Consider the following 21,624-nt stretch of genomic DNA (forward strand, 5'->3'; position numbering starts at 1 on the left):
ATCCAGTAAAATACATTTCAATCAAAAAGATTGCTATTAAGAAAATACTTTTTTTAAATTCCAAAGTTCTAGAGTATATAATATTTTAAATATGACATTGTTTCAATCAAATACAGTATGCTTGGTAACCTAATGTGTTGTGTTTGAAAATATAGCCAACCTAACATTACAGGCAAACTCAACAGCAGCTGCATCATTTTAAGTACTAATCTACTAGACCTTTTCAAATATATCTCCTGAAACTCCCTATAATTATGGCTTTGCAACATGTCATTTTTCTGTTTTATTAGGAACACAACAGTATAGTTAAGTTGCATATAATTCTTTTCTCTGAAACTGTTTTTAAAGCATGTTACTGTAAATGAATGCATAAAAGAAGAAAGGATCCAACAATTTCCTGAAATAGAATATTCAAGTGTGAGTGTCTTTGTGTGTTAAAAATGAAACATACACTTTGCAAAACAGAATATTTTAATATTTTCCCCTTGACTTTCAAAAAGTCTCATGTATATTCACATGAACTAAACTTACACTACATGCATCAATCTTTTGAAGAGTAATGTGAGGGTTATTTTGACATTTATGGAACATATTTTGGCAATATAATCCAAATTTGATAATACCTAAAAAAATCTTTGCTCTTAGATAAAGTTTAATAAGGCAAACTCAAAATGAAAAAGTACATCTTCAAAACAGAGGTGCTAATTTCATCTGATACATAATGGGAAAGCACAAAGCATTAAGAGTTTGCCTTTTGTAGCAAGTCTATTTTCATATGTTAGTTACCTTTAAATAGATAAAGATATAGTGGTTAAAACAATATAAGCAATGAAGAATAATATGAGGATTTCTTCCTATCCAGCTTTTGTATATATTGAATGAAATATATTGATATTTTAAAAACTGAAAATATCTTGAACATTGTCATCCTATTAGCTTCTTATTGCTGTTGTAACAAATGACTGTAGATCCAGTGACTTAAAACAACACACATTTATTTATTATCATAGTGCTCTGGAGATCAGAATACCAAAAATGGGAAATATGGGCTAAAATCAAGGTGCTGGCAGGGCTGCATTCTTTCTGGAGGCCTTAAGGAAGAATCCTTTCTTCTTCTTTTGCAGAGTCTTGGAAGCTGCCTGCTTTCCTTAGCTCACAGCTCCATCTGCCATCTTTAAGTCCAGCTGTGTAGCATCTTCCAATTTCTCTTGCTTTAACTCTGCTTCAATCATCACATTGCCTTTCCTAAGTCTACTGCCTCCCTCTTATAAGTACCCTTGTTGAGTACATTGGGCTGAGGATAATTTACTGTCCATGATAATATCTCCATCTCAAGATGCTTTACTTAATCAGATTTGGAAACTACCTTTTGGCATTTAAGGTAGCACATTTGCAGACTCTAGCATTAGGAGATGAAACTGTTTAGTGGGTCGTTATTCAGCCTACCACATTGTTGCTTGGTTTTTTGGAAATACCTAGATACAGGAAGAAGCAAGGTCTTTATCAAGTAATATGATTGCATTTTAAAACTCAAAAAAATCAAAATCAATATGATTATAATTTAAAACCATCATTGTAAATTTACCAAAAAGCTCCAAGTGATATATATATATATATGTGTGTATATATATATATATATATATATATATATATATATTTTTTTTTTTTTTTAACTTGATACTCATGGTGCCTATAACTTTTCCATTCTTTTCTGATTACCTCTACATTCCACTGATAGTGGTCCCCTCAGTTTCAGAGCTGTCCTGGGCAACTCGCCTAAAGGCAATCAATCCATTAGATGGCCAACAGCTTATAAGTTAACTTAAAAACTTTTTTTGTCTAAATTGAGATAGTCTAGGATAATATTATTCTTGTACTTTGGAATGAGATGGACAAATATGGGGTGAATTAGGTAGCTTATAATGACAAGTGAACCTGAAACAGAAGCTTGCCACAAAAAGTACAGAACATCCAATTAAATTTGAATTTCAGATAAACAACATATAATTTCATAGTATAATATGTCCCAAATATTGCCTGGGACATACTGGTACTAAAAAATTGTGTATTGTTTATCTCAAGTTTAAGTTTACTTGGCTGTCCTATAATTTTATTTGCTAAATCCTAAAACCCTATAGAGATGGTAATAGGAGCAAGTGGCCATGAACTAGCTGAAGTTATAAGGAAATTGAATTTGAGAAAATTTGAGAAAACAGAAGCTGTGAGGTGGAGTAAAGTGTGAAGGTAAGCAGAGGTCCTTAACTTGTTCCTATTAAACCAACAGGAAAATGAGTTGCAATAAATAAATAAATAAAATGACTATAGCTCTTATAAATCTTTCAGAAAAAGTCAAACACTACAGTAGCACTGGACAAACATTAATAGACAATTTGTTAAAAAGATATAAAGATAGGTAATAAATTTGTGACAATATGTTCAACTGCTCTGTAGTTGAAGAAATGTCAGAACGATGAGATTTTTTTCACCAAGTTTTATAAATCAAGATAAAAAAGATTAACAATGCTCAAAGTTATCAAGAATGTGGGGAAATTGGGAGTCACATTCATTTTTTTGAAAATCTAAGTTGGGTTGATATAATAATTTTAGGGGAATTGGTGGTAATATATATCTAAACATATGCATAAGTAATTGAGACACCAGATCATAAGTCAGGAAATCTCCTTTTACCTTCCTTAGAGTGGTATTGAAGGGCTTAGGCCCTTGAGCTAACTCCTTTTATAGAATAGTTTCACCAGCCATCAAGGAGATGAAATCAAAGATCTATTCCCTTATGATTAGAGATGTTGAACATTTTTTCATATGTTTGTTGGCCATCAGTCTATATTCTTTAAAAAGTTTCTGTTCATGTCTTTTGCCCACTTTTTAATGGGGTTGTTTGGTTTTTTTCTTGTTGATTTGCTTGAGTTCTTTATAGATTCTAGTTGCTAGCCCTTTATCAGATGTGTAGCATGCAAATATTTTCTCCCGTTCTGTAGGTTGTCTATTCACTCTATTGATAGTTTCCTTGGCTGTGCAGAAGCTTTTTAATTTGATTGGGTACCATTTATTTATTTTGTTGTTGCTGTGATCACCTTTGGGGTCTTCTTCCATGTAGGATCTTATTCATAAATTCTTAGCCTAGGCTGATGTCTCTAATCACCAGGGAAATGCAAATCAAAACTACAATGAGATATCCCTTAACTTCAGTGAAAATGGCTTTTATCAAAAAGTCCCAAACACTAGATGCTGGCATTGATGCAGAGAGATAGGAACACCCATACACTGCTGGTGGGACTGCAAACTCATACAACCTCTATGGAAAGTAATACAGAAATATCGCAAAGAAGTAAAAGTAGAACTATCATTTGATTCAGCAAACCCACTAGGTGTTTACTCAAAGGAAAAAAAGACATTCTATATAAAAGACACCTGCACTCAAATGTTTATAGCAGCACAATTCACAATAGCAAAGATGTGGAAACAACCCAAGTGCCCATCAATCCGTGAGTGGATTAATAAAATGTATGTATACCATAGAATTCTATGTATACCATAGAATACTACTCAGCCATAAAAAGGTGAACTAATACCTCTTGTATTAACCTGATGGAACTGGAGACCATTTCTAAGTTAAGTATCACAAGAATGGAAAAACAAACACCATACGTACTCACTATTAAATCAGAACTGATCAGTCAACACTTATGTACACATATGGAGATGACATTCATCATAGATCAAGCAGGTAGGAAGGGAGAGGAAGGAATGGGTAAATTTACACCTAACAGGTACAGTGCACACTATCTGAGGGATGAGCACACTTATAACTTTGACTCAAATGGTACAAGAGCAATTTATGTAACCAAAACATTTATACCCTTGTAATATTCTGAAATAATAATAGTAATATAAAGATCTATTCTCACATGGAATGGTTAGATAGAAAAGGAACATTTTTCTATATGTCCCAAGTCCATCTTCTATTTTTAACTATTAAAAAAAAATCCAATCTCTCAACCTCTAGCTCTTAACTAGTTTCCCTAGAACCACCTTTGTCCACCAAAATTCCTTTTCAACCCTAAACTCAGAATAATCTTCCTCAAAATACAAATCATAAAATATTCACCTCTTCCCCATCCTTGATCTTTGTGCTTGCTTCGAAACTTTTATCTGCTTCCTCTTACTCTTATGATAAAGACCAAAATCCTTGGCATAGCTTATTGATACAACCTGAAACTTGTACATCATTTTCATTGTCTACCCAATTGCAACCTGAACTTCCTCAGTTACTGGAACTCATTGTCCTGTCTTCCCAACAGTGCTGCAGACCTGGCCTCTTTCTGTCCTCTATTTGATTCGTTAACTATTACTCATGGATCACACCCTAGCTCTTCCCTGGCTGAGTCAAGAGATTCTTCTCTCATCTCTATGACTAGGTAAAATCCCCAATTAAATGAACATTTGTAGCACTGTGATGCATTTCTTTTTCTTCGCACTAAGCACATTGGAACATTGTGTTTTACTTACGTAGTGCCTCTCTCATCCACTAGAGACTAATGAGTGCAAGAATCATGTCTGGTTTTCTCTCCCTTGTGACATCGTATCTCAAAAAGACTCACTGAATGAGTGAATAAAACATTGTTCTGTTTTCTACACATGGGGACAAGCTGGGTAGCAATGTAAGTAGGCATGAAGGAGTTTCCATCTCAAGTTTTTGATAGAGACTTAAGTCTCCTCAAATGACCAGTGACTAAAGACAGGAGATCCATAGTGTCAGGTTAATATAACCTCTTATTAACTCTAAGATCTCACAACCTTTTTTTCAGATGATTGAGTTGCACTTAATGAGGGAAAAGACAAGGTGAACCAAGATGGTGCCAAGTTTACTCTGATTTGGGTGAGACTGTAGTTTCATAGTCTCTGTGGGCTGAAAAGTTTTTCAAAATCATCATAAATTAGCTACATAAACCATGTATGGATTTTTCTTGAACCATGGATTGATGCAACACAGTCTATTAATTTGATGAAATAAATGGAAATAATTTATTAAAGCAAAAATGCTTTTATAACTATAGCTATCAGTCAACTGTATTGTTTTTTCTTATAACTCTATGTGAATATAAGTCAGAAGTATGTATTGTATAGTTTTCTCACTATCTTCCAAGGCAAACAATTTAATTCAATTCAGTAAGGGTGAGTTGACTCCAGAAATTTTAATTTGGGATCCTCACACTTTAAAATATTCTAAAACAGATCTAGGAAAATATCTAATGATGTGGTTTGCATAGTATAACAAAATATTACATTTAGCTAAGAGTCAGGAGCTTTCATTATTTATCCGACATACTGAACATGATATAGTGCTTTGTTGGTATCTCCTGCCAGAGTATTGCTTCTAGACAGGCTAATCTCTACTCCTAGAATGACACCCTGTGGCTGGAGATATCAATAGCAGAGTGCTTGCTTGTCATTCTCCTCTTTGTCTTTTTGAAAAGATAGTCATTTAAAAATCCAATTTACGTACAGTTTCCAGACAAAATCACTTTAATGTTTGAAATGGATTGAATAGAGTTAGCATGAACAGAGAAAATATTTCAATATTTATAGCTCAATCTATGAGCTATCTATGAGCTCTGTCAGTGTATACCTTAACACATAGCAACAATTCATTACACAAGTGGGTAGGGATTTTTCCTTTAAGAATAGTTCATAACATTTTATTGTATTTGCAACACAAGATGCATGTTCATCTCTAACTGGAGCCTTAAGACAACACTGAGTAATATCTAGCAGTCATGTTAGTATTTCTATTTTACAATTATAGAAACTAAAGGTCAGTGAGGATTACAAGAATTTTCTAAGTCCTTTGGCTAGTAAAATGTTTGGAATAAGCTCTGCATTGAGGCCTTTGGGATTTAAAATATATTGCTTTCCTCAGGGAACCTTGCTATAATAAAGTAGACTAGGAATTACAAACTGAGGCCTTAAAGATTTGGTCATTTGAAACATCTTCACTATTATAAAACAAAAGAAAATGTTTTGCTACCAAAGAGATAGGATGTTGCCTTACTAGCATGTTCTTCCCCTCTTATCTGTCTCCTATATAAATCATATCAACCTTCAGGACTAATCAACACGCACCTCCCTTGTCTCTTCATTCATTGTAAACACCTGTGAACCTCTGACTCTATGAACATTTATTGAATTACTCTCTATGTATTAGTTGCAGTGAATCATTGTGATGTCTAGCAATATCATGTTTTTCTTGAACCCACTTAAATACTTCTTGCATTTAAATTTCCACCTGTTCATCTTCCCAGGTTAACACTGAGAATGAGAATCACATTTTTTGCTTTTGCTAGTCTATGCAGGGCTCTGAACAACTGTCAGTGAATAGTAGGTGCTTTTGTTAATTTGATCCTAAATTATCCTGAAAGGAGGACTAAAATAATCATAATGTGGTTGTTTACACATGCTGTCACATTTTAACATTTATATATTTAACATACAAATGGCTTTTGATTCTGAGTAATGTCCTCATAGCTTAATGTATACTTACGTTGCAATATTGTATCAAAGCAGAGTAAAAGTTTTGTTACAAATGTATATAATGTAGTTTACCATGTTACAGAAAAAAATATACATGTAATTAAACACATTTTAATAAATTAAACTAAAAAGAAAAAGTATCTTCTTTAAAAATTATGCTTTATTATCCCATGCTTTCTATCACTGCATTCTATTTAATTTAATGAAGGAAAACCCATATTTACTTTCATTTCTTGTGGTTCCTGAGTGTTTACCATGCGTCAAGATGAGACAGCCTCTGATAGAAGGATGTGTATATAACTTCCTTTGCCCTGCTGTGCCTGAATTTGCTGCTGCCTTGGAGTGGCTCAGAGCGTAAAAGGAAAACAGGGTGAGAGAGATTGGAGGAGCAAAGGCAATCAGATGGGTGAGGGAATTGCATGCCTCTGAAACTTTAAGCAAGCTCTGGCTTCCTAATTATCCTGAGTTCCTTGTGCAATCAAAGCTAGAACTTCACCATTTCCCCTATAAAATAAACATTTTAAGTCCTATCCCTGGGTTATATGATCCAGATTTTAAAAAGTCATGCATAACCTATCTTTAAAATTAAACATATTTCTTTCTAATTACACATTAAATGCAATCTAAGTGCTAGTTTAAAGGGCTTCCATAGCTCGACCAACTTTGTAGTTGGATAAATGTTTAATTTTTACAACTGATATACCTTGTCCACAATACAGATAAGACTTTTGAAAAAAATGATAAAACTAACAGCAATACAACAAAAAAGTCATTGTAAAGGAAGAAAAAAAGAAGATGACAGGATATCTAAGTTATGTGGTTACCCCAATTAGTGCTGGTATTTTCACTGGGCATTTTGCTCTCTCCTCAGTTCACAAAAGTGAAAAACATAATAAGGTGGGCCATGTAGAAACTGTAGAAATAAATTTAGTCACATTCAATGATTCACAGAATTCAGGGTTTTAATCTGTACATTAAGATCATCAGTGTCCCTAAATTTATACAAATAACCTAACATCCAAAGAGGTCTCACAATCAATTTTTAAAAGTTTCCCAAATAAAAAGCCCAGCAATAGAAAGCATAGCCTCCTATAGTCTCAAGTTTAAAACTGAAGGCTGCCAAGAGACGAACAAAGCTATGAGACTGGGAGTGTGCACATGGCTAATCCCTGAGAGACAGAGCAGCCAGACCAAAGATAGCGCCATTCGGTGGAGGAGAATTTTTTTTTTTTTTAAACTTGATCATATAAGCTTCTGACAACCACTGAAGCTCAATTAGGCTTGGAATTTCACTTTGGAATGGCTAGTGTTTAAATTGCCATTTACTCCCAGCTCACACTTATAATTTTATGAATCCCAATTACGGCACAATTGCTATAGTGGTGAAAGCGACATACCTGGTTATGAAACAAGGTATGAAATATGTTTTATAACCATGGGGAAAATAGTCTTGTCAACCACAAGATTTAATTCACTGTAGTCTCATCATCCATAATATATGATGACATCCAGGCTTAGCTGCCAACCACTGATATTAATTATTGAGCCTTGATTGGGGTTAACTGCTTTTGCTTAAGGTTTCAGCATTCTCTAATTTCAGCTGTCTCCATGATTCAGTGCTCTAAGTACTTATTAGAAATGACGGGATGTTCTAAATATGATTCCAGAAAAATCCAAGGAATTTTATTGGTTAGGGTCTTCTTTTCTAGTATATCTACATATGGGATTCTCTAAAATTGAAATACTTCCTTTTAATTGTGTCCAAAATATGTCTGTGCTTACATAAAAGCAATAGGGTTCCTTTTCCTGTATTTTTGAAACTATATTATTATCTATTATAGGACATAACCTATTGGCTTTCTCTGCATTTTGATGGGTAGCCCAGATATGATGACATCATTATTATTAAAAAGAAATGATCATGATAATATTTTATATACTTCTTAGATGACATCACATGACAAATATCTTAAATATTCATAAATGTAGTATGGATCAGTACATTCATTATTTATACCATTACTATACATCATAAGATTTATTTTAGAAACAAATATATGCTTATGTTCTGTATTTAGCCAAGTTAAGCTAGGTTCAGAGAAAAACAAAAATAAAATAAAATAAAAGATAAAAGTTATAAACCATTTAATGAAAATTACCCCATTACATGAAGAAGGCATAATGTAGTTTTAAATTGTATTGAGTTGGCCTTTAAGTATAAATGTATACATGTATTAATTACACATCCAAACTAGAAGTGCTTTTATTTCGTGTTAGATTAATCTTATTTACAAAGTCTTATTAAAGAGCAATTAAATATTGCATTAATTAAAGAACAATTTTTCAATTTTCAAAATGAATCATAAATTGGCCCATTTCCACAGTCTCCAGACTTATCTTCTAAATATTTTTCAAAAATCTCAAAATGATGGTAAAAAATAATTGCATCAATACAATCATGCAAATAAATCCAGAGGCCACAATTACATACTGGTCACACACCATCATGAACAAGGAACATTTTTATATCACAAAAAATATGTTTATGTTTTCCAAAGATAACTAAATAAAATATTTGCTTCCTTTGAAAATAACATTGCTTTTCTTAAAAAAACCCTAAACAATTGTTTTCCTAAGGTGTTGAATTCTTTTAATTGATTTATATTCCTGCTGCCTCTTGTTAAGTGAGCATGCCTTGTGACATATTTTTTACATATATGGAGTAATAACAGCCCCTTATATATTGTCCTAAGTTGTTTATTCTTCACAGGTAGATGGGACCTATTAGTTAAAAGACTCGCTGGTGCCAAATTCAAAACTTCAAACATCTGATTGTTTTAAATATAGCTCAATCAAGATAATTTTAGCCATTAGGGCCTGATACTTTGTATAGCCCACAGGAGGAGGGAGGGATGGGCAATATACATAACCTTAACACTTGTACCCCCGTAATATGCTAAAATTAAAAAAAATTAAAAATTAAAAAAAGACAAAACATCCTATCAATGGCTAGTCAGAGATAAGACAAACCCCAGAGCTATAATGACCCCAAGATGCTGGTGTCCTGAACACTCCCCAATTTCGCTGGGGAGCAACATCATCTCAACAAGTAAACTCTGTCTCTGAGCTCCCATCACCACCACCCCCAGCGGTCCCTTGCCTTCTTCCCCTTCTGGATAGTGACCTCTGGACGATTGCATGCTGTGAGGGACTTCCCAGCATGCAAACCTGTCAAAGCATGGCCTCATAAAGCTCTTTGTGTGCTAGTGCCACCGCGTGGTCGTATCCTTTTCTTTGATCAGCTGCAAAATCACTGGAACTCACTACAATACTTTTAGATAAGAAAGAAACTGACAATTAACATTACTGCATACAAATTGAGAATCTCAGTTCCTATATGATCTATGTGACTTTACATTTTAATTATTTTCTTTCTGTTCTCCTTTTTGCTCTTATTTCCTGGCAGAAATAAATTATTAACTAGGCTCCCGTGATCTGAAAAAGTATACTAACATGCATATTTCCTTCATGGACCCTGTTTTTTTTGTTTGTTTTGTTTTTGTTTTTTTTTTTACCCCCTAACCAACCTTTCCCCCAAAGTTTTGATGAGAAAGACAAACTTTTATTCTTCTCAGCATAATTCTTCCCCATCAGCTTTCAGTAATATCTCAGATAATATTATATACTTGAATATCAGGCAGAAATAAAATAATTCAGGAAAGTTATTTTGTGTTCTTTACTAAGCTTAAGTCATTTCATATAGAATTTTGATTGTTATCCCAAAAGGCAAGTTGAGAACTTTTTTGTTATTGTAGTAGAAACATAAAAATGTACCACCTTAACTATTTTAAATTTTGCAGTACAGTAGTGTTAATCATATACATGTTGTACAACAGCTCTCTGGAACTTTTCATCTTGTATAACAGAAACTAAACTCTATACTCATTGAACAATAATACCATTTTTCTCCTTCAGCTCTGACAATCACCAGTTATCTCTCTGTTTCTAAGAGTTTGCCTACTTTAGATGCCTAATATAAGTGGAATCATTCAATGATTGCCTTTTTGTAACTGGCTTATTTCACTTAGCATTATGTCCTTAAAGTTCATTAATGTTGTAGAATATGACAAAATTTCCTCTTTTAAGTTAAATAACATTCCATTGTATTATATACCACATTTTCTTTATCCTTTCATCTGCCAGTGGACATGTAGGTTACTTTTCACTCTTAGCTATTGTGAATAATGCAATATATGTGCGTGTGCAAATGTCTCTTTGAGATCTTTTGAGTTCCATATGTTTCACATATATACCCATATAGGATTGCTTGATCATTAATTATATTTTAATTTTGGGAGGGGGACCTTCATACTGTTTTACATAGAGGCTGCATCATTTTATATTCTCATCAACACTTCACAAGGGTTTTAATTTCTCCACATCCTCTCTAACAGTTGGCATTCTCTATTTGTTTCTTAAATAGTAGCCATGAGTATGAGATGATATATTGTTGTGGTTTTGATTTGCAGTTCCTTGATGAATAGTGATGCCGAGCATCTTTTTCTAATACCTGTTAGCCATTTGTGTTTCTTCTTTGGAGAAATACCTATTAAAGTCCTTTGTCCACTTTTAAATTTGTTGTTGTTAAGATGTAGGTTTTTTTAAAAATATACATTGAGTATTAACTTTTCATCAGATATATGATTTACAAATATTTTTTCCCATTTCATAAGTTGCCTTTTCACTCTGTCGATTGTTTCCTTTGCTGTGCAGCAATTTTTAAGTTTGGTGTAGTACTACTTCACTATTTTTGCTTTTGTTGCCTGTGATTTTGGTGTCATATTTTTAAAAAGTTGCCAAATGCAATGTCATGAACCTTTTTCCCTATGTTTTCTTCTGGGAGTTTTATTGTTTCAGGTTTTACCTTTAAGTCTTTAATTCATTGTGAGCTGATTTTTTGTATATGATACAAGGTAAGGGTCCAATTTTATTCATTTTCATGAGGATATCAAGTTTTTCTAATTCTGTTTGTTGAAGAAACTATACTGTCTCAACTATGTAGCTTTGGCAGTCTTGCTGGAGATCATTGGACCATGCACATGAAATTTTATTTCTGGGCTATCTATTCTGTTCTAGTGATCTATGTTTCTCATTATGCAAGTACCATACTGCCTAAATTACTATAACTTTGTAATATTTTTTGAAATTAAGTTGTGTGAGGTTTTCAGCTTTATTTTTTCTCTCAAGATTGTTTTGGCTATTTGGGATACCTTGAGATTCCATATGAATTTTAGGACGATTATTTTTCTATTTCTGTAAAAAATGCCTTAGAAATGTGATAGGTATTGCATTGACTTTTTTAGCTTGCTTTGAGTAGAATGTTCATTTTAATAATATGTCTTCCAATCTATGAACTTTCATCTTTTTTGTTATGTTTATTCCTAAATCTTTCATTCTCATTGATGTTATTGTAAATGGGATTGCTTTCTTAATTGCATTTTCTGATTATTCATTGTTACTGTATAGAAACACAAATGATTTTTTGTATGTTGATTTTGAATCCTGCAACTTTACTGAATTTGTTTATTAGTTCTAATGGTTTTTATTGTGAAATTTTTAGGATTTTCTACATATAAGATTATGCCATCTGCATAGTAATTTTATGTCTTCCTTTCTAATTTGGATAATTTTTATTTCCTTTTCTTGCCTAACTACTCTGGCTGGAATTTCTAGTACAAGTTTAGAGCTTTCAGGGTAGATGATATTGTTCTTTCATTACAGAATGATTATACTGCTTTCACCTGTTGGTAGATGCGAGCTTTAAATTACTTTTCTATTTTGGGAGATTCATAGTCAATGATTAATGACACATCAATCTAGTTCTTTTAGTACTAATGATAACAATATTACTAATTTACTGTTTTTATTTTATAAATTACAACTCCCTATATAATTTTACTTTACTCAGTGACATATCTTTTCAAAAGAGAGGTACTATTGTATGCCTATAACTGTATGAAAATAATTACCTCAAAATTAATGACATTTATGTTTTCATTAAAATATTTTAAAATAATAAATGTTATAAAATATAAACTTTAGTTATCTTCTGTGAAAACAAAAGCAAAAGTCTATGAGATTCACTGTACTGGGTCTCTGAGACTTATTTATAAGCAATTCAGTTTTGAAAATATCTTTTTTTAGTCTTATTTCAACTTAACCATAAAGTCCTTGAATATCTCACTGCTTTCACATTCAATGTGCATCTGTCATCTAGTGATTAATCATACAATGACCTGGTTGAATGTTAGAGTGACCTTATTAGAAGGCCTGGTAAAGAGAAATATCATTTTTGTTACTGGAAAAATGTTCCACTTTTTCATCATAGTTCATCAGATCTGACTTAACAGATAATAAAACTTTTTATAGTTCTTTTCTCCATATAGACCTGTCTTCACTTAATATTTAAAAATGCCTACTTTGTGCATAATACCATACAAGCTAAATTAAATTATCTCTCTTTATTATATTGGCATATCTCATCTTTAACCATTTTCACAATGTTACTCTGGCTATTGATTTATTCATTCGAAGAGAGTTGATTGATAACTTTGGATAAAGAGCACTGGGCTCAATACTGGGCTGGAAAACATAAATAAATGTGAATGAGAAGAACTTGTAACCAAGTCAGGTAACAGACACCAACCCTTGAGTAAAATACATTGTAAAAATATGTATACTAAGAGGCCTAAAGTCTTCATTTTCTCTCACTGTCTTTGACCTCACATACCCTATTTCAACTCTCTGAAGTGTTTTTCACCATCATTCATTATAAGACTGTTTCTAGCATCCTTCAAAACTGCTCAGATAAAACCTCCATTAAGAAGCTTTTGTTCCTTTTTTCAAAGTCAGGGTGGAAGCAGAGGGTACTCCACCTTCTTGTTGTTACATATCAAAGCGCTAATCAAAGTAATTTTATCTTGCATTTATCTCTTCCCATTGGAATAAATTTTTTAGTGAGGACTTTTAATAGTTCCTTGTGTTTCCTCAACTAAGCCTGATCATAGAAAATGCTAGAAGGTGGTTAGGTGTCTAAATGAAACAATGAGTCCTAGAGTGTGAGACAATACAGGCATTATAACATATAATTGTGCTGCTATTGAAGGTGGGGTAGGGAGTAGTCAGGAAAGCATGATGGAATTGATGACTTTTGAAGTAGAACTTTTTGAGGAAAAAAAAAGCAAAGGGCATGTTGAGGAAAAAACAGTTCATTACACAGGTTATAAATTACAGAGTTTTAGAAATCTCTCTACCTTTTTTTGGATAACTATGTTCTCTTATTTTAACTCCCCCCCTCCCAAATCTCCTTTATACCTTTGGACATACTTACATATTGCATTTTCCAAATCTGCTACATAATTTGACCAAAAGTCTTCCTTCCTTTTCTCTCCCATGCTCTGTATGTTTTAGAGTGATCACAATGAAATAAAACTAGAAATCAATAACAGAAAAAAATGTTGGGAATTGCACAAATTCATGGATATTAAACAAATGTTCAAATATCATATGCTCCTGAACAATGAATGGGTCAATGAAGAAATCAAAAAGGAAATTAAAATATACCTTGAGATAAAATGAAAATGGAAACACAACATACAAAAACCTACAGGATATAGCAAAAGCAGTTTCTAAGAAGGAATTCTAGCCCGGCGCGGTGGCTCACGCCTGTAATCCTAGCACTCTGGGAGGCTGAGGCGGGCAGATTGCTCAAGGTCGGGAGTTCAAAACCAGCCTGAGCGAGACCCCGTCTCTACTATAAATAGAAAGAAATTAATTGGCCAACTAATATATATAGAAAAAATTAGTAGGGCATGGTGGTGCATGCCTGTAGTCCCAGCTACTCGGGAGGCTGAGGCAGGAGGATCGCTTGAGCCCAGGAGTTTGAGGTTGCTGTGAGCTAGGCTGACGCCACAGCACTCACTCTAGCCTGGGCAAAAAAAGTGAGACTCTGTCTCAAAAAAAAAAAAAAAAAAAAAAGAAGGAATTCTATAGCAACACATTCCTATATTGAAAACTGGAAAGACTTCAAGTAAACAACCTAGTGGTACACCCTAAGGAACAAGAAAAGGAAGAACAAACCAAACCCCCAATTAGTAGAAGAAAACAAATAATAAAGAAATAAAGATCAGAACACAAATAAATGAAATTGAAAAAAAATTACAAAAGATAAACAAAATTAAACGCTGATTTTTTTGATTAGATAAAATCAACAAATCTTTAGCTAAGTATAAAAGAAGACTCAAATGAATAAAATCAGAGAAAAGATGGAGATATTACAACTGATACCAAAGAAATACAAAGGATCATTAGAGACCATTATGAACAATTACATGTCAGCAGATTGGAAAACCTAAAAGAAAAGGATAAATTCCTGAATACATACAACCTGCTAAGAATGAACTATGAAATATAAAGAATGAAATATAAAACCCAAACAGGCCAATAAGGAAGAATGAGATTAAAGCCGTAATAAAAAGTCTGCTGTCAAAAAAAAGCCCAGGACCTGACAGCGTCAATGCTGAATACTACCAAATGTTTAAAGAACAAATGTTGATTCTATTCAAACTATTCAAAAAAATTGAAAAGGTGGGAATACTTTGAAACTCATTCTATGAGGCCAGCATTACCATGCTACCAAAACCAGATAAGGACACAATACCGGCAATAACAAAAGAACCAATATCCCAGATGAACATAGTTGTAAAAATCCTCAACAAAATGCTAGCAATCTGAATTCAACAACACCTTAAAAAGCTCATTCATCATGGAATTCATCCCCCAAAATGCAAAGATATTTCAACATACGCAAATCAATAAATGTAATACATTACATTAACAGAATCATTTCTATAGATGCTGAAAAAGCACCTATAAATAATAGATGCTTTATAATAGATGATAAAATTAACTGCATCTTCATGATGAAATTCTCAATAAAATGGAATAAAAAGAACATATCTCAAAACAATAAAGGCCTTATGATGATAAACTCATAGATATCATACCAAATGAGAAAAAATCAAAGGCCTTTTCTCTAAGATCTGGAACAGGACAAAGATGCCAACTTTTGCAACTTTTATTCAAAATAGTACTAGAAGTCCTAACTAGAGCAATTAGGCAAGAGAAAGAAATAATGAGCATCCAAATTAGAAAGGAAGAAGTCAAATTATACTTGTTCGCAGATGACATAATCCTATATTTAGAATAACCTGGGTTCCACCAAAAAATTGTTAGAACTAATAAGCAAATTCAGTAAAATTTCAGTACACAAAAACCAACAAACAAATACCAGGAGCATTTCTAGGCACCAACAGAGAAAAATCTGAAAAAGAAATCAAGAAAGGAATCCCATTTACATTAGCTATAAAAAAAAAATGGACCTAGGGACAAATTAACTAAAGAAGGGAAAGATAACTACAATGACAACCATAAAACAATGATAAAAGAAAATGAAGAGGATATACAAAAAAATGGAAAAATATTATATGCTCATGGATTGGAAGAATTAGTATTGTTAAATGTCCATAGTATTCAAAGTGATCTACAGATTCAATGCAATTCCTATCAAAATAGGAATCAAAATATCCTTCTTCATAGAAATAGAAAAAACAATCCTAAAATTTGTATGGTACCATCAAAGACCCCAAATAACCAAAGCAATCCTGAGCAAAAAGAACAAAGAACAAAGCTAGAGGTATCACACTACATGTATTCATGGTATACTACAAAACTATAATAACCAAAACAGCATTGTATTGGCATAAAAATGGACACACTGACCAATAGAACAAAAGAAAGAATCCAGAAATAAACCTATGCATTGACAGCTAACTCATTTTTAACATAGGTATCAAGGAAAAACATTTAGGAAAGAACAATCTCTTCAATAAATGGTACTTGGAAAACTGGATACCCATATGCAGAAGAGTGAAACTAGACCCCTGTCTCTTACCATATACAAAAGTCAACTCAAAATGGATTAAAGACTCAAAGGTAAAACTGAAAACTGTGTAAGTACAAGAAGAAAATATTGGGAAATGATTCCAAGCATTGGTCTGGGAAAATACTTTTTGGATAAGATTTTAAAAGCACATTCAATAAAAGCAAAAATAGATAAATGGGATTACATCAAGCTTAACAGCTTCTACACAGCAAAGGAAACAGTCAATAAAGTGAAGAGACAGCCTACAGAATGGGAGAAAACATTATTAAACTACTCACCTGACAAGGTATTGAGAACCAGAATATATAAGGAACACAAACATTCAATAACAAAATATCAAATAATCTGATTAAAAAATGTGCAAATGATCTGAATAGACATTTCACAAAAGAAGACATCAAATGGCCAACAGGTATATGGCAAAATGCTCAACATCATTAATCATCAAATAAATGTAAATCAAAACCATAATGAGATGTCATCTCACCCCAGCTAAAATGGCTGTTATCAGAAAGATGAAAAATAATATTAATAACTGCTGATACGGATGTGGAGATAGAGGGATGTTAGTTCACTATTGGTGGGAATAGAAATTTGTGCAGCCACTATGAAAAATAGTATGGAGCTTCCTCAAAAAACCAAAACTAGATCTATCATATGATTCAGTAATCTCACAGCTGAAAATAAATCAGTGTATCAGTGAGATATCTGGACTCTCATGTCTATTGCAGCACTAATAGCCAAGATAGGGAATCAATCTAAGTATCCATCAATGTACGAATGAATAAAGAAATTGTGGTACATATATACAAAATATTATTCAGCCATTAAGAAAGAATGAAAAATTCTGTCATTTGCAGTAACGTAGATGGAACTGGGGGTCATTACATTAAGGAGAATAAGCTAGATATAGAAAGACAAATGGCACATGTTCTCACTCACATGTAGGAGCTAAAAAAGCTGTTCTCATGAATGTAGAGATTAGAATGATGTTTACCAGAGGCTGAGAAGGGTAGTAGGGAGAGGGGGATGAAGAGAGGTTGATTAACCATTTCGATATGGCACTCACCGGCCGCGAAACCTTGCCCACAGCCGGCACTCAGTCCACACGATAGTTTGTGCTGTGCATTGACGATGAATCCGTTTTGCTCTTGTGTGATGAGGAAAGCTTGAAAGCACTAAAAGCTTGTTTCACTTTACAGGCAGCTTTACTTGTAATGTAAATCAGAATAGGTAACATATACATATATGTTTTCATTACGCTATTTTTAAATGCTCACAATTTTATTTTGATAAATGAAAAATTAGAAAAGTCAATTCAAACTTATAAACTCGATGCTCGGCTGTGCGCCTTCATATCACGGCTGTCAGCTACAGTCGACCTTCGACTGTGTGCATTCATCTGTGGCTATCAACTACAGTCGATGCTCTTACCAAAGTGGTTAATGAATACAAAAATACAGTTAGATAGAAGGAATAAGTTCTAGTGTTTGACAGTGAAGTAATTTGACTATAGTTAACAATAAAATATGTGTATTTCAAAATAGCTAAACGGGAAGATTTGAAATGTTTCCAGCACAAAGAAGTGAGAAATATGAGAAATGTTGTAGGTGATGGATGTCCTAATTACCCTGATTTGGTCATTATATATTGTATTCATGTACCAAAATATCACATGTACCCAATAAATATGTATAATTATTATGTATCAATAAAAACACAGCATGTCCAGAACTTCATGTACCCTGTTTCTCATCTCAACCTCTACTTTCAATCTGTATTACCTGTCTTAGCCAAATTCTTTATCTACTCATCTAAATCATCCAGATATCATCTTTGACTCTTCGTCTCCCTCAAACCACATATTAATAATTTATTTCCATATGTCCATGACTCTATCATGAAACTATGTGGAGGAGTGGCACAGAGCAGAGAGTGATTAGATATAATCTTAAGACCTGTTAAGCATTCCTTGTGCATTTTGGGAACTTTAAGGGGAAAAAAAACAACAAAAATTATGGCTTTCTCACAAAGAATCAGGCTTAAACTTGAGTTGGATATTAAAGATAAAGTTCAAGATGGGAGACCGTGTCCAGTTGAGGTCACATTGCTTGTTATTGGGCCACCATCCACTCCTGTTTCTCTCTTAATGGTTCTCATGTCACCAGACTAGTGTAGTGGCCCAGTAAGTCTAAAGTAAGGATAGGCACAAAGGCCATCAGTTATGTGTCTCAGCATGGATTATGTTTTCTGCAGTCTCCTCTAGAAAACCAGTGATTTTAAAATGTGTTTCCACCAGATTAGAGCCTTGCACTACCAGTTGGAAGTCACTAGCAGGGTTCTAAGGATTCGGTTGGTCATCTTGACTTCCAAGTATATTTTGTCATCTACTTGGATTTCTCCTTTAATCTCTTTTATACTTTATCACTTTTTGCCAATGATCACAAAGAATAAATTTTTCTCTACTCTTTCTGTTCTTTTTTCCCCTTCCCTTTCTTCTATTGCCTTTATTCTGTTACCTCTTTTTTCTCATATTCTATTTTTAGCCCATGTCTTCATTCATTTATTAACTAAAAAAGCATAACTAATAAGCATAAAAGTATTGATTGTTAATTTTTTGCTCTCATTGAAAATGGAAACATTATACTTTGAAATGAAATTTGGACGTTCACAAATTTGGACGTTAACATACACACACATACAGACTCATTGGGTCTTGATAACACAGTGCTTACTTCTTTAACTGGAGATAATGAGCAAACAATGAAGTCCTGTTTGACCCCAAAGTTACAGCTTCATGCTCAATTGTTCTTTGTTGGCTTCATCCTATTACCACTACATTCAAGCCTCTTACTCTACTTTTCTCAACAACATTCCTGGTAGACAACTTGATTTCCACTTCTGAAAAGCCTACTACTCTGTTTATCATTTGCTCTGTAGCTCTCCCAGCATCTTCTTTAGGAAGACTTCTTCAAACTCCTCACTTCCACTTAGTTGTCAATTGGGTTATGTGCTCCTCTTATGCACTTGTGCAGATTATTTACTGCATTATAATGATCAATTTGTGTGTCCTTGTCTCATACTACACTATAAGAGACTTGAGGGGCAGGGATGGTATCGTACTCTTACATTGGCATTCTTAGCACTTTGAGTAGATCTTGATGTATAATATTGGTAATAGCTTATAATCATACAGTACTCCCCGTAGGCCAGATCTTGTTCTAGTTAGTACATACCGGCATGTGCAATTCTTACAACATAGTTTTGAGGTTAGTGCTATTAGCTAATTTTATAAATGATCCAGAAAGGTTGCATGGCTTTTCCTAGTTCTGTTGCTTTCGAAATGCATGGCCTTGAAATCCAGTAGGATTTTAATCCTGGTGATTTTTCTTGAGAGCCAATGCTCTTAACCTCCACATTGCATGACTTCAGTACAGATGATAGGCCCTGCTATCTTATGGATACCTTCCATGTTATCAGATTTGAGGATACAAACCTGTGAAAATGGTTGTTTTTACTGATATAAGAATATAAATGAATCCTGATGGGTTGAAATATTTTTGTCTAGGTATGGAAGTCCAGCCACCTTATAAAATACAACTATTACAAGAAACTGTTGAATTGAATACAACTAACTTTTCTAATGGAACTTATTTTATGCTGATGGCTCCCAAATTAGAAATTAAAAAGGCATGATGTCATAATAGATGTAATATAAATAAAAACAAATCCTCTAGTTTGAAATGAACTGTCCACAAGGATGTGAGCCACATGGCAATACAAGCACTCAAGAGACTATCGGTTAGGAATAATTTAGAAAGAATATTTGTGCTCAGGATCTAGTATTTATTAATAATAGCAAGTAGAATTTATTGAGTGCTTATTAAGTACCACATTTGTTCTAAGTACTTTAAACATATCATTTCCCCCATTTTGCATATAAGGTAACTGACACTCAGAGGAGTTGAGGTAACCTGCTCAAGATCACAGAACTAAATGCAATAATTATTTATTGAATAAATAAATGCCTCAGACACTTGACAGACCAATAAAAACCTCTAAAATATTCTGATTCTTAGAATCTAACCTGGATTGATAATTATTAATATCATATTTGTGATAGAACATAATGTTTTAAATAGCTTTTGTATAGTTAGAAAAATTGATACTTTATGTGAAGAAAGCCTCCTCAATTTAGGTGGTACAACTCATTTTTTCATGTCTCTTTCCAGTTATATAATATTCTCCACTAATTTTGTCCATATGAGATTTGGATTTTGTCTACGGCCACACCACCCTGAACGCGCCCGATCTCGTCTGATCTCGGAAGCTAAGCAGGGTCGGGCCTGGTTAGTACTTGGATGGGAGATTTGGATTTTGAAATGAACAATGTAAGGGAAAAGGTTTTGATGGCACTTCCTTTTTTTTTTTTTTTGGCAAGGGGCAGCAGATATATTTGGATTCTAGTGATGACAAGTCAAGTTCCTGGTACAGAAGTGGTAATGATCCTGGCAGGTGTGATAAAGTCAAAGTTCTGGCGTGGAGCACTGAGAGTCACCGGCGTCAATCTTGTCATCAGATCGTTCTCTGGCCTGGTTTGGGTGTTGTTCCTGGAAGCTAAACCTTAAGTCCATCTCTGCATCCCTTCCCAAGATTCTGTGAGTCACCTAATAGGTTCTGAGAAATTTTTATTCTGTTTAAAGTGATCAGAAAGACTTTTGTGTTTCTAACAAAGAGTCTGCCCAATACACATACTTTAAAAAAATAAACTCAGTCCCTCTGAACTAAAGAGGATGTGCTAATATTTTTGCATGCATATTGGAGTTGCTTTTATTTTTTTAGCAGATATAGGCACTGGCTTTTTCTTCACCTTCTTAGATTGAATTTACTATTTTGCAAATCATTGTTGAGAAGTAGCCCTCTCATCCCATTAATGATTTTAGTTTTCCTACTCTGGAAAAATTCTGATCCATATTCCCCATTTTATAGTGGCAGATGGACACACCTAATACAGGGATAATGTAATGTCTACTGGTACTTGCTTCTATTTCCACATGCATTTCCAAATATAT

The sequence above is a fragment of the Microcebus murinus genome, chromosome 15 (genome assembly GCF_040939455.1).
Source record: "Microcebus murinus isolate Inina chromosome 15, M.murinus_Inina_mat1.0, whole genome shotgun sequence".
NCBI lineage: Eukaryota > Metazoa > Chordata > Mammalia > Primates > Cheirogaleidae > Microcebus > Microcebus murinus.